The sequence below is a fragment of the Staurois parvus genome, unplaced genomic scaffold (assembly GCF_062004578.1).
Source record: "Staurois parvus isolate SC_StPar_1 unplaced genomic scaffold, SC_StPar_1.0 ptg000136l, whole genome shotgun sequence".
Classification (NCBI taxonomy): domain Eukaryota; kingdom Metazoa; phylum Chordata; class Amphibia; order Anura; family Ranidae; genus Staurois; species Staurois parvus.
Window position 1 is genome coordinate 557,938 of NW_028317932.1, and position 15,199 is coordinate 573,136.

Consider the following 15,199-nt stretch of genomic DNA (forward strand, 5'->3'; position numbering starts at 1 on the left):
GCAGATCACCGAAAACGAATCATGTGTTGTGCTGTCACAGAACAATATACGTACTATGAACAGGTCTTTACCAGCTGATTTGCCAAAAAAGAAAAAGGCAACAAAAGGATTAACCATTTGCCCTCCAGAGGATTTACCCCCCTTCCTGACCAGGCCATTTTTTTGCATTACAGTGCTGCGTTACTTTAACTTCCAATTGCGCGGTCATGCAACACTGCATCCAAATGAAATTTATGGCCTTTTTTTCTCATGAATTGAGCTTTCTTTTGGTGGTATTTGATCGCCTGTGCATTTTTTATTTTTTGCGCTATAAAAAAAAAGTCTGACAATTTTGAGAAAAAAGCTATATTTTGACTTTTTTGCTATTAAACATGTCCAGTAAAGAATTTTAAAAATCAAATTTGTAAAAATGTATTCTGCAACATGTCTTTGCTAAAAACAAATTCCCAATACGTGTCAATTAATTGGTTTGCATGAAAGTTATAGCGTTTACAAATGGAGGCATATATACTGGGATTTTTTTTTTCATTTTTGCTAGTAATGGCTGCAATCAGCAACTTAGCAGGACCTTCAGTGAACATTCTGACACTGGGGGAACTGGCTTGGTGTCACTGACATCCCCAGTGACACCAATACAGTGATCAGTTCTAAAAAAAGCACTGGCACTGTACTAATGGCACTGGGCAGGAAGCGGATAACATGAGGGATGATCAAAGGGTTAACTGTGTGCTGGGAGTGTTTTTCTAGGGGGAGGGATGTGTGTGATTTACTGTAATCGCACTGCAGTGTGCCTGAGCTGACAGGGAGGAGGACAAAACAGTCCTCCTCCCCATCGGAGATCCTTGGAAATCAGCAGGCGCCGGCGAGTAATTACCGTGCGTGGCTCGGTGATTGACAGCCGCGGCTGTGAATGGCGGCACGAGTAGGGCGTGCGCCCCCTACCCGGAAATGCAAAATCACGTATATATATGTGATTTTGCGCACCGCTGCTGCCTTGTAGCGGTATTTCTACTATAGGGCTGTTAGCACGCGGTTAAAGCTGTAGTAAACTCTTTTTTTTAACCTCTTTCCCGCCGGTGCCACCAGCCCTTTAGGAGGTTTCAGACAGAGGTGGGCATTTTGATCATGTGACCGCCATGATTGGCTGTCACAGCGGTCACATGATTGGAAAGCTCCCGATCATAAGTAGAGATCAAGAGCTTTCCATTACCCACCGGTAACTGTGCCAGTAGTGTGCAGGACATGTGCACAGCATTGTTTACATTTTGGTACGCATATACTGTATGTAGCCTTTCGGTGTTAAGGCCCACCCGAGAGAGGCCGCATATATGCGTATGGCCAGCAGGAAGAGGTTAAAATTTGAACTACAGGTAAGCTTATCAATATTCTCACATTCCACCCCCTCCCTGCCTGCTCTCTCTTGTCACAGGATTTAATTGTCAGCAGCAGGAGCCAATGGCATCTGCTGCTGCTTCTCTGTCCTGTGAGGAAGGAGAGAGCTGCTACTCTCAGTCACAGTGCTGGATCGAGATCAGGCTCAGGAAAGAATAAGGGGGAAGGGGGGGCTGGGTAATCCTGTTCACAAAAGATATTGTTTACCTTAATGCAAAATGCATTAAGGGAAAAAAATCCTTCTGCCTTTAGAACCACTTCAGTAGCTGAGAATGGGCAAAATTGTGTGCTTTGGACACAGACTAACAAGAGCTCCATATGAACTGTATACTCCAGCTATTAACTTTTTGACACCTATCTTGCCTGCCACTCCATGATTTGCTCTGTCTGTCTTCTCTAAACAACGAGTAATTGTTATGACAAATTGAGGCTTTTAAAGCTGAGATTGTCTTTCCCTATTGTTATGATTTGCATGAACATATTATGCAAAAGCTTTCAGTTCTAAAAGTAGCCATGTACTGTATATTAGATGCCGGTCATTCCTTGAACTTCACCACAAAGATGTAATGTGCGTTTGTATTTACTGTGTGCAGAGTGGAGGAGGAGGATGAGCACAGAGAAGACACTGTAGATGCTGAACGTGGTGGCTTAGTTCATGGTCACCAAGAGCATGGAATAGAAAAACCTGTACAACTTATTGTTCTCCCAGAGAGCAGTTGGCGAGCAGGTATCATTCATCAAAGACATTAGCGTGTTGTCCAACCCATATGGAATTTTCAGGATTATGCATGTATCTGTGAGTAGCTCCAACTGAAACATTTGAACAAATCTTCTTGGGCCTGTAAGGGGCTCAGTGTCTGACAGATTTCTTTGGCTTTGGGGAACGCTGGTGGTATGGCACCCCCTTTCAGGTGATGCGGACCACCTGAGTTACTGAATCTGACTGACAGTTGGTCTTCTTCTGATGGTGGAGATGGCCCAGGAACTCTAATGGTCCTGGTTTAGTTAGCTGCAAACTAACACCAGGTCATGGCCCTCTGGATCGCCAAACCAAGGGGATGGCTGGAATGGAAACACTACAGTATTGAGACAGTCCCCACAAGGCTGCAGATGTAAGAGTAGTGAGGTTGAGGCAGGCAGCAGGCAAGAGGGTAATCAGGTCTGAGCAGAGGTCTAGGCAGGCAGCAGGAAAAGTGCAGATGGGTTGAGACGGGAAGGCAAAAAAATAATCAGGTACAAGCAGAGGCCTAGGCAGGCAGCAAGCAAGAGTGTAGTGGGTCTGAGCAGAGGTCTAGGTAGGCAGCAAGCAAGAAAGCAGTCAAACAGGCAACTAGTAGGCAAGTATTGTAGCTCTTTACCTCTTGGGTAGCTGTCAGTAAGTCACAGCACCAGACATTTAAAGGCTAGTGCCTAAATATACTCCCTGGTTAAAGGACGTGCCCATCGTCATTACTGCGAGCTCTGGAAGTACTGTAGGTAGTAGAGATCCTAGGAATCCATGAAATCATGGCATTGATCATTTGTATTGTACTATAATGGCTGGCTTAGATTCTGTAACAGAAGGCAAGTAGCTAGACCTACCTGCATTGCACTAACAATGGTTATGTAAGGAGATATTAAACACATCTGACTACAAATTCCTCCATGAAATCTAAGGCCATAAAGGGGTTGTTTTTAATACAAGCTGATAACAACTTGATGATCATACCATTAGGGTACCAGAACAACCAATAAGACATATTGGTCAAAATTATTTTCCAGCATGTTGACAAATTGTTGGCAGTTCTGTAAAGTGGAATTCCAGCTTAACACTAACTAGTTTTAAAATGTTCTCCCCCTCTCTTGCTACCTGTGCTAAACTGTGTAAACAAATGTGTATTATTGTTATTATTATAATACAGGATACTTATATATATTTTTAGTCTGCTCCAGTCCGGTCACATGATCCTCTGTGTCAGTGAGTGGCAGCTGCAGGGGAAAGGAGGGAGTGGTCGACAACTGCTGGGAATTCTGGGAGTCGTGGTGTCACCCGTAGGCTTACATTTTTACATAAGTTCCTACATAAAAATGCAAGAATGTACTGTATAGTACATGTGTCTTTAAGAGTAAAAACTCTTCTGTTTTTTGTCAGAGAGGTACGATATGTGCATGTAAGTGTAAAATACTGAGCAGCAATGCTAATTTTTGTATTTTTTTTACTGATCTAAATACAGCTCTAGTTTATGCACCTTTGTGTACAGACCCATTAAAACAATGGGCTGCATTTAGATCATTAAAAAAGTGGCATTTTTGTGGTTCATGTGCAAGAGCCCTTAAATATTTATGTGTCGCAGCAGATAGAATGTATACTGCTGCTGTAAATCTGAAACTGTATGTAAAACATTAAGAAATGCAAGACTTATATTCAGGGTGCCTTTGACATAGTCTTGGTTGACGAAACGCGCCTGGCAGAGCTACTGCATGTACCACGTGATGGTCTCCGAGTGCGAGAAGACTGGCTTTTGTGAGGAAAGGTAGGCGAGTGATTAACACTGTCGTATCGCTAGTGCTGTGAAGCACTCACGCTTTGTAAGTGGATTGATGTGTTTGTTGAATAAAAGAGTTCTGCTATGTGGAGGTGATTTGTCTTCCTTTCTTTGAGCGTGCGGCTGATCCATGCTGAAAGGTTTGTTGCTCAGATTACAATCAAAGGGAGCTGAGAAGGATCTGAGCTCCATTGCCTAATTAAGTGGTATATTCTTTCCATAATAGAAAGGCTACAACTAAGGTGAGAGTTTTCTCCAGCTGCTTGGACACTTTGATTAAGGTAGCCTATTGGAGGATCATCAGAATTTCTGAGGACTTTTTCACTGGCTGTCAATTAAAGTAGAACTATAGGCAATTTTTTTTTCATTTTGGATAGAGCCAGGGAGGGTGATAACTCCTGTCGGATTTTTTTCACCATCTGTGTCCCATTGTGGAGATTTCCCTTCACTTCCTTTTCTATAGCCAAACAGGAAGTGAGAAGAAATCCCTGCAAATTAATGGAATTCCTTGGGGACCCCTAGATCACCAGAAATAGTGTCCCCATTGGAAGATTTCCCTCTATTACTTTTCTGGGGACAACCCAAAATTTGGAATTTTCTTTTACTTTCACTTTCAATGATAATGGTAAACAGAACAAATAGGAAGGATGAATCTCCTTACCGGGGACACAGACAACAATAAAATATGACAGTTCTAATCCCTCTACACGCTATCCAAAACTAAAAAAAGTTTTGCCTTTTGTTCTACTTTCAAGGAGCAAAGGTATTACCGCATAGGCAAACGATCCAAATCGAACCAAGGTGCAGACTCTGGCTCGCCACCACACATGATGCAATAGGAAAAAGGGTTAGCTGCATATCGGAGGATTGATGAATTATAGCAAATATTTATTGATCCATAGGACACACAAAACACCAGGACGTGTACAGAACTTCTTAACGTGTTTCACACGATCACGTGCGTCCTCAGAACTTGTGATTAAGCACGTGATCGTGTGAAGCGCGTTACAAGTTCTGTACACGTCCTGGTGTTTTGTGTGTCCTATGGATCAATAAATATTTGTTATAATTCACCAATCCTCTGGTGTGCGGCTAACCCTTCTTCCTTTTGTTTTACTTTAATATATAGAGAAAAGACATAGACTGAATCATCTTGTTCACTTTATAAACTTTATTTTTCACCTGTTGTTTTTCACTGTTTTAGTTAGTATGGTTTGATCAATATTTTGATGAATGTTATTTTGATAGCATGTCTTCCCTTGTGTTCACCTCTATCATACATTCAGATCCATCAATGTGGCCATTGGGGGCTATAGGGCCCCACACACTTGTCATCACCCCAAAAAACTCTTTCAGTCAAACCCATCATCCAATGTGAGTGCAACCAGCCAATAGGATTCGACCAGCCCACAGAATTTCTTGGCTTAGAGCCAGCCAATGAGATCACTGGCCTGAGAGCCACCAGCCAATGCATCGTGCCAGCATGGGGTGCCATTGTGCAACCAGGGTAAGCAAGGGTCATTGCTGGGATATGTTTATAGGGTATCAGTAGAAAAGGCTTCAGATGCTACTCCTGGCATGTGTGCTGGGGGTTGCCAACCCCTTGAATAGGAGATTTTATTGTAACATTGCAACTTCTAATTTATATCTTTTATTTCACAGTTTATTTACAATTATTTTGTTTGTATATTGGAATATAAATCATTTATAAATAATAGTAATGTGTATAGCTGTGTACCAAATTGTAGCTGGTAAAAAATGTAGCCCCAGTATGTCCAACCCTAACACTTTACACATAAAACACCCACAGCTTGGTGTACCCTCTAAAAAAAGCCTACACTGATTTCTTTGGGTTGATAGCTTTATGGCAAATTAAGGTTTTGCTATTGGTGTCCACTGTATGTATATGGACAATCTGGGGGAGATTTACTAAAACTGGTGCACACAGAATCTGGTGCAGCTCTGCATGGAAACCAATCAGCTTCCAGGTTTTATTGCCAAAGCTTAACTGAACATGCTTAAGTTAGAAGCTGAATGGCTGCCATGTACAGCTGCACCAGATTATGTGAGCGCCAGTTTTAGTAACTCTCCCCCTCTGTGTTCACTGCAGAGGTGAATGGCAGTTCTCAGACATCTATTGATGGATGTTATTACAGGAACAAATGTACCTGATTTTACATACACTCATACAGTATACATGAAGCTTTATGTTGTATAAACCAGGTGCGGACTGACCATTTGGAACCTCGGGCACTGCCCGAGGGCCCGGGGTCAGTAGGGGGCCCCATGAGATGCCCCTGGTACCTTTTTCATAGGCTTTTTTGAGTTTGGGCAAGGACACAGGGGCCCCATGATCCCCTATTGCCCGGGGGCCCCATGAATTGTCAGTCCGCCCCTGGTATAGACATAATTTTTCAAAAAGCAGTAACGTTTACGTCTCAAGCACAAGGAAGCATAGCAGCTCCTGTGTGCTGAATTGTAAAATCTCCTTTGCTTTCCTGCCACAAATGCCGCTTACAGCCAGCAATACTAGGGAATCAGGTAAATGCCAATTACTTCTGCATCGGCGTTTTCCCACACATTTTGTGTGATGCTTCTCCTGAAATGCAAAAGTGATCAGTTTGGGAGAAATGTCGTACTTGCACACAGATGTTTAGCTTTCAACTGCTCATGCATGAGGCCTTATCATTCAAAAGCCAGTTTTTGCGCTCCAGTCAACTGACCAGTGATTAGACTGTAACATTGTAACTTCAATAACAATATACAATGTATTCATACTACCCTCTGCTTATTAAAATTTTGCGTGCTTGGAGCCAGAGAATTATGATAAAATAAATAGATACAATCTAATAAATCAATATGGAGATAATTACATGTACATAGAAATAATGTGCAAACTATTAAGTGTACCAATGCCCATGGACAATAAGCAAAAACATCTCTTCCAAATGTGTAAGGTTCCAACTCTTCCAAGTGACCCATCCCACACTCTTCAACTTGTAATTTTATAGATGCGCATTGAATTGCGCCCCTTCATTGGTATCATTTGGCCCAATTGTTGGTGTCATTGGAACTGTGCCACATTGTTGGTGCCTTTGGGGGGAACTGTGCTTCATCATTGGTGTCATTCAGCCCAATTGCTGATGTCATTAGAAAAAATTTAGCCCCATCCTTGGGAGGAATTGCACTCCTTCATTGGTGTCAGTGGGGGGGGAATTATGCCCTATTATTGGTATCAGTGGATGAAATAGTGCCCTAAGGGCCAGATAAATGCAAGCAAAGAGCCACATCTGGCCTGGGCCACAGTTTGGAGACCACTGTTCTAAATTAATGGCATACATAAAGCCACCCACTTTGTTAATGTTCTTCCACAAAGACTACAGTGACCACATCAGGTAGCATATTACAGTGTAGCAACAATAGCAGTTATCAGTTTGTCCTCAAGAAGTTGTAGGACCATTCTCCTGTAGGCCGAATAAACCACCAATCCAATTCTTTTTTTCACGGGAGCAGAAATATAATGAAGAGTAAAGATGCAGTAGTACTTGGAAGCAGACTGATTCCCAAAATTCTTGGTACACTGCACTGCAATAGAAATAAGATATACCTGAGTGCCACCTATTCCTATTTTGTGCTTGAAAGTACACTATATTGACAAAAGTATTGGTACACCCCTCCAAATCATTGGATTCAGGTGTTCCAATCAACTGCATGGCCACATATGTATAAAATCAAGCACCTAGGCATGCAGACTGCTTCTACAAACATTTGAGAAAGAATGGATCGCTCTCAGGAGCTCAGTGAATTCAAGCATGATACTGTGATAGGTTACCACCTGTGCAATAACTCAACCATGAAATCCATGTGATCACTGATTGGCCAATCAGTGATCACATGATTGGGACCTCACACAGAGGTCCCGTACAGCGATCGGTGTTCCGCTGTGTGCTCTGGACACAGCGGGCACTGGATCGCGGTGCTGCGTGCTCCCAGGGAGCGCGCACAGGCAGTCAATTCGGGGGCTGTTTATAAACGGCCACCCACTTTGGCACTGCTCCCGTCCGGACAGGAAGTGGTTAAACAAGATAATTAAGCAGTAGATCCTGCAGGCTTTGTACCGTTCATACAGAATGCAGTATTGTATGCTTATTTGTGTGGATCTACTTAAAAGTGTATGTTATCCTAAATATTTTTTAATATGTGTGGGTTCACGTATGTATTTTGATATATATCTTCCATCTGAAGTACCTAGTTGATTCTGCCAGTCGTCTTCTTCCTTGTTCAAATTACCACACAAAGCACAGAAGCTGATCTTTGGTTTAGTGTGGCCATTTTCATCCTTTAGCTGGCCATTCAGAGGCACAGGACACTGTGCAGGAACACAGCATGCCTGGGTAGTTTGTTCAGCCACCACACCCCCTGACCAATTGCAGCCAGCCTGTTGCACACACCGCCTCCCAATCACAGCCTGCCTCTTGAACACACCCCCTGCTCAAGAGTCCTGTAACCCCTCCCCCCACTATCAGAAAAAAGAGATGCGCAGTCACAATTCATAACTTTTTAATCTTCTAGAAAAAGTAAGAAAGATCATTTCTGAAACTAAGAAAAGCAGTAATGGTACCTGCATAGTTATAACTCCATCCATGTCTTTATTTGAAAGTGTCTATAACATTGTATGTTCACAACTACTTTAAAAGATTCTAGAGAACACAGGGAGACCATACATACTCCATGCAGATAAAGTCTCTATTATGCACTTAACTCAGGAACTGATAGCCACAAAGTCACTGTGCTTTCCTGGGAGTGCAGACAATGGGGTAGATTTACTAAAACTGGTGCATTCAGAAATTGGTGCAGCTGTCCATGGTAGCCAATCAGCTTCTAACCTCAGCTTGTTCAATTAAGCTTTGGCAATAAAACCTGGAAGCTGATTGGTTTCTAGGCAGTAGTGAGCCTAATGCAGGCCATAGACAGGCCGTTTATCGGCCGAATTGTCGGCTGATAAACGAAAAATCAGTTGGTGCCGTTGCCGATGCTGCCACCAATGCTCACGAAAGAATTGGACAAGAAACCAGTTTGACAGAGACAGGGGAGCACACCATACAATGTGACAGCAATACAAATACATTATGTTTTTATTTGGATACAAATGTATTCATTTGTTGCAACCGCAAGACTTTTTCATATAAAATATAATAGCGGAAGAAGAACGGAGCCACCGTTCAGTGACACCTGTACATTCTTCTTTTTCTTCTTCTTCCAGGTCACAGCTCATGCGCAGATTTTTTATCGGTAAAACGATCGGCCGATTTGCCCATCATTGCCATGAAAATTGGCCGATTGTCAAAATCGGCCACCAATTTTCCAACATGACCGATAAAAAAACTGCAAAAAACCCGAAAAACGGCTGACCAATTAACTCACTAACAGTGTGAAAATCGGTCGATTCTTTTTTCGGCCAAAAAATCATCTGATTTTCGACCCGTCTATGGCCGGCATAAGTTTGCACTCTCCAGCTTTAGTAAATAAACCCCAATTAGTATTATGACCTACACAGTCTTAGTAAACTGCTATTGTTTTGTCTGTAGGTACCTCTAATATCTGTAAATGTACAGAATGCTAACCAGCATCTAAGGTTCACATAGAAGAACAATACGATGTTGTGCCGGGAGCTCAGGACCTTAGTACTGTACACAGCAGTGTATGCTAATTTTAGTACAAAGCTGTCACTGGAGAGTGTTCAGCAAACTGAAGAAATGCGGTAATGAGCTCTCACCTCTCTTTCACAAGGATGTGATAATTTACTGATGTTTATAACAAGATCTTACTGGCAGAAAAAAAAAAGTTCTGTTCCATAAAGATCTCACATATACATATGTACAGGCACACAAATGTGCATATACATATACATGCATTACATTTTTCACACTTCTCTAGCTGCCAGTGTTGCAATTTACACATATACGCTTGTATATACTTGCACATGCATGTACTGTATATGTGTGCAAATTTCTGCTCTCAGACCTAAAATATTGCATTTTTAATGGCTATGAACGCATCCCTGCATTACGGATCTTTACACAGCTGTGTGCAATGTCCTTTAGACAACAATACATCTTTTTCATATCCACAAATAGCAAAAAAAAAGTTTCATGGCTGTGAACAGGGCTTTTTTCAACCTCAGCGCAAGAGGCTATACTCCCATGGTCAGCGAGCAGTCCTGTGTACCTCCCAACATACTTCTCTCCTGGTGGTGTACACTGTTCCTAGGTGCATGCCACCTACTGGGCTTTGCTCAGATTGCAGCTAAGGCAGCCTACATTCCTTCAGGTGTCATTAGGTGCTCAGTGTTCTGGCACAGTACTTTACAAGGAAAGGTTCCCATTGGTTAATATGGGTTATTCCTTTGCTCTGATTCTTATCCTGGCTTTGGTTCAATCTTGTCTTCTTGTCATCTTTGATTGCATGCCAGTAGGCTCGACCCAGTTGTTGGTTCTTGAATGCTGTTTGTCCTAACTACTGGTTTAGTGAATTTTACCATTCATCTGTCAACAACACAAACCACTAATTAAGACTTAGAGTAGTATCAACCCCATGTTTTTTTCATTTAGCACATTGAGCTCAATAAAACATTCAGTAAACTATTTGTTAAAATCCAAGCACTTGCAGTTTACAACTTTCTATGGTGCTGGCTTCTGCTCTCTTAGTGCCGCTTCCCAGAACTTCTGGTCTTCACAGGAAATAGTTAACAGTAGACAGTGCAGCCTCTAGTTAGCTTTTGGAGGGAGGGAGGAAATGGAGGGCAGGAAGTGCCTTGCCATCCTAGGCTTTGGGGCTGTGTGTGTCTATTGATGCACACATGGTAGGGTGACACAAACTCTAGTCCCTGCATGTCCAAGTCCAAGGGTGGCTCCACAGGATGCCATAAGAGAAAGCAGCCACTCTGAAACTGGAAACCTGGGGCAGCAGTCATGAAAGCTTAAACTGGAACATAGGAAAAGATTAATAGATGAAGAAGCTGCATACTCAGTAAGAGATTAAAGCAGAATTCCGAGCACAAATGTTCTTGTGCCATACAGTGGGGCCGTGCCTGCACTGCTTGGGCTAACTGCTCGTTTTTGTCTAGGGGTGATAAGAGCAGAGATATACTTACCTAATCCGCCAATCCTCCGAGCGCAAGACTGGTTCCTGCCACTACTGCCCCCCTGCACACTAGTGGTCTTGTGAATGGACTATTCTTGATGTCATTACAGCCATAGACCAGCTCCGGGCATGAGGACAGCAGGAACAGTCTACCGCTGGGTGTGGGGGAGCAGCATTTTTGAGAGGTTCGAAGGATTGGGTATGTATAGCCTTTCTGGGGCTTCCTGGACAAAACAAGCAGTTAACCCATGCAGTGCAGGCACAGCCCCACTACACTGGACAAAAACATTTACATGGCGTTCTTTATTTCATGGAGTCTACTTTTAAATCTGTTGCCTTAAAGTGCTTACAAAACTGAGGGTTTAATATCACTTTAAAGGGAATCTATCATGAAAGTATAATGGAGGTGATCAGTCTGAATCTCCTTTTGTGATTGCTAGTTGCCTGGCTTTATCGGATAAGTTCACCTTTGAAACATCCCATCCTCTGGAACTCTCTTCCCCCAATGTGTCGGACTATCTCCATCTCTGTCCACTTTCATACGATCCTTAAAAACTCATCTTTTCAGAGAGGCCTACCCTGCCCCCACCTAACAAGTATACATGTATTTTGTTCATCAGCCCATCCCCCACAGTTATCACCTTTTGTATCTCTCGACCCTCCCTCTTAGATTGTGAGCTCTAATGAGCAGGGCCCTGTGAATCCTCATGTATTAATAGTATTGTAAATGTACTGTTTTCCCCCTTCTGACAGGGGAGAAGTTTTCCTCGTACGATCTGTCAGATCATTGGAAAACAGGGCAGCTGTGCAGGGCTCCGCCCACACGGCCGCGTCACTACATGTCCCAGGAAGCCTTAGCGGCTGTCGGCTTGTAGTTTTCAATGGCCTACTATGGCATTGTGAAGCACTGTGGAAATCCATTGCCATTGAAGCTTCCTGTCAGTATAATTGCTTGACTGTACATCCCGTATGGCAAGCAGATATTCTGACAGGTCTGCAGGAGACCTGCATGGCATCAGCAATCTACTGATCGCTGGTGCAATGCTTTCCAGGCTCCTCTGGACAAAAATAATAAATGCAAATTTTTTTACCTGCAAAAAAAATGTGCATTTATTATTTTTATCCAAAAGGTGAACTTATCTTTTAAAGTGGAGTTCCGCTCACCCTGTAAAAAAATAAATGTCAGCAGCTACAAAAACTGTAGCTGTTGACTTTTAAAAAACAGCCACTTACCTGTCCTTCGGTCCCACGGTGTGTCCCCTGCAGCCTGTTTCACCGGCCGTCCTGTATTCCAGGAGGCCAGCATCTTCAGTGTGGGCATCCGGCTGTGATAGCTTGCAGCTTCACAGCCGGGTACCCACTGCACACATGCGTGAGTAGCGCTGCACTTCATGAATGGTCCTGTAGTCTCCTGGGACCTGTCACATGTCCCAAAAGACTACAGGGAGGGAGGGAGGACACCTTCAGCTTCCAATTGCCTAGGCGATCGAACCGGAAGTGGGAGCGGGTACCTGTCAAATTCGGGTACCCGCTCCCCGCCCCCCCAAAGGTGCCAATCCTTAATGAGTCATTTGATTGGATTTGAGTGTTTCAGTATGACTGATGGTAAATCAGACAGTACGGCATTTGCAGTTGTCACATTCAGAAAGCAGATTTACCCATCCCACATGTGAGGAGCTCTGTGAAATGTGGCAGCAATGGATTACAGTAAATCGAGCGAGCTTTCTATTTTGTGCAAATCTGCATTATCTGCTACATTGTATTAGCACTTCTTTTGATTGTTTCCAGAACTGACCTCTAGCTGGCCATGCTCATTGCACATCACTATATTGTGTGTATCATGCATACATCAAGGGGCCCTTTAGATAGTTACTGTATGTGTATGAGGTTTTGTATAGCTGTACATTTGGGACATTGAAAGCAAAACTGGGCCATGTCATGCAACAGGTTTGTGTTAATACCCCCTCCTCAGCAGTTTATACTTCTACCTTCTTTCAGTCTCCTCCTGCTCCATTCAACCTCTAGGCCTGAGGAAAAGAAGCCCTGAGTCTCCATAATCAGTACTCGGACAGTGTTGGGCTACGCAGCAACTATCAGCACTAATGAATGAGATTAAGGGAAGTTACATAGTTAGTCTGGCTGAAAAAGACCATGCAGTTCAACCATTAAAAAAAAAAAAAAAAAAAAAGAGTCACTTGCACCTCTATACCTGGAGGTATAGGGAATTTTCTCTACCCCTGGCAGCTGAATGGATCAGTGGGGGCAGCAAAAAATTGAGTATATGCTACTGGGGCATTATAGTGAAGGCATTATATTATGAATGACATATCAATTAATGGAGCATTATAGGGAAGCTGATCAGAGGGCCAAGATGTGAAGGTTTAATCCTTTGTAATATTATAATGGATATATCTGGCACTTTGCCGGTTGTCTCTATGTAGGTTGGTAGACTCTGTGAACTGAGCACAGTCTGCCGCTTTGTGTGACGCATTCTCCAGGCTCTGTAACCAGTTTTATCTTCTAACTTTTATTATCTAACAAAGCTTAGAACATAATTCAAGTTTAATCCCAGGGCTAAATTGTGTTCCGATTAGCAAGTGGCATTCATGCACCTTTGATATTTCAGCTGTAATAGGACCTGAGGAATTGAAGCTCACAAGCTTTGTTTTTTATCTTACAAGTTTTTTTTCCATATAAAACAAATCACCATAGGCAGTGTAACGAGACCATGCGCTTCTGCCATACAGTGCGAATTCCAGTGCAAACAGACAACCAGTATAGATAATACAAAAAGGCGTGTAGATTAAAGTGTAACTATAGGCAAAACATTTTGATTTTTGATTAGAGTGGGCAATGGTTGGGCCCCTTTGTTAAGATTTAATGCTGTCTGTGTCCCCATTGAGGGGATTGACCCCTCTATTTGTACTGTTCATCACTGTCACTGAGAGGGGAAATTCAAAATTTTAGGACAGTCACCCGAACAAGAGGTGAGGGGAAATCTTTCAGTGGAAACACCTGTTCTGAGGACAACCTTCTAGCTGGGGAAATTTCCTCACTTTGGGAGATTTCCTTTAAAATGATACTAAACACAGATTGTTTAATTTACTACATGATCTTTTTCTGTATGTGGATAATGGCACTGTAATTATTTTAATTAAAAAAAAAAAGCTAAGTACCTTTTTCCTACTCAACATACAGCTGTTGCATGACCCAGCTCTTTCCCGGCCTGTTTGCAGGGAAACAGTGGCAGGCAGGGCTGTCTTTAATATTAATTGGACCCTGGGCAAACATTTTCTTAGGCCTCCCCATGCAATTTTGCTCTCCACCTGCTCTAAAACATACAGGGAATAGACAAAAAAATGGAAATTTGGTTAGTTGACCATGTGGACTGCACTTATGCATATCAGATGACGTTTTCCCAGGAACTGTATAAGTATATATTGTACCTCATGACACGGCAACTTCAGTCACAGAGACACCAACTAAGCAGCACCAGCAATTTGCCCTCTTTGAGGCTCTGACATGACTCTGCATTACTAGCATCGCATGCAGTGAATGACGATAATGAGGTTTCCCACCTGTTAGCTAGGAAGCAAAAGAATGTTACATCACTTCCACTTTCAACACGAAACACGCCATCACTTTCACACTTGGAAATCATGTAGTGTTTCCATATTTTTGTCTACGCCTGTACAATAAATAGCAGCTAGACTCAAAATCAGTATACTGCAGCAGATCAGGGAGCAATTGTGATTGGTTACTAGAGGTTACAGCACATAATTTCTGCTTGGCTGATAGAGGTTACTGCACATCATTACTGCTCACTGATTGGTTGCTAGACATTACTGCACATTATTACTGCTCACTGGTTACGAGATATTACAGCTGATCACTACTGTTCACTGGTTAGTTGTTAGAGGTTACTGCACATAATTCCCACTCACTAACTGGTTGTTAGAGGTTACTGCACATCATTACCACTCAACCGATTGATTGCTAGCAGTTAACATGGCCTTCTATCTATGGGGGGGGCCCCTGGACTGAACGTGCCAGTCTTCCTATGGAGGGGCCACTGGACTGGAGGTAGCAGTCTCCCTATGGAGGCCCTCCGTAGAGAATCTGCTACCTTCAGTCCAGGG

General features: G+C 42.8%; 1 protein-coding gene across 1 annotated transcript in view; it reads left to right on the top strand.

Moving 5' to 3' along the window:
- Positions 1 to 15,199, top strand: part of PRKAG2 (protein kinase AMP-activated non-catalytic subunit gamma 2) — a 431,449-nt gene that overhangs the window by 37,361 nt on the left and 378,889 nt on the right. The window lies entirely within an intron of this gene.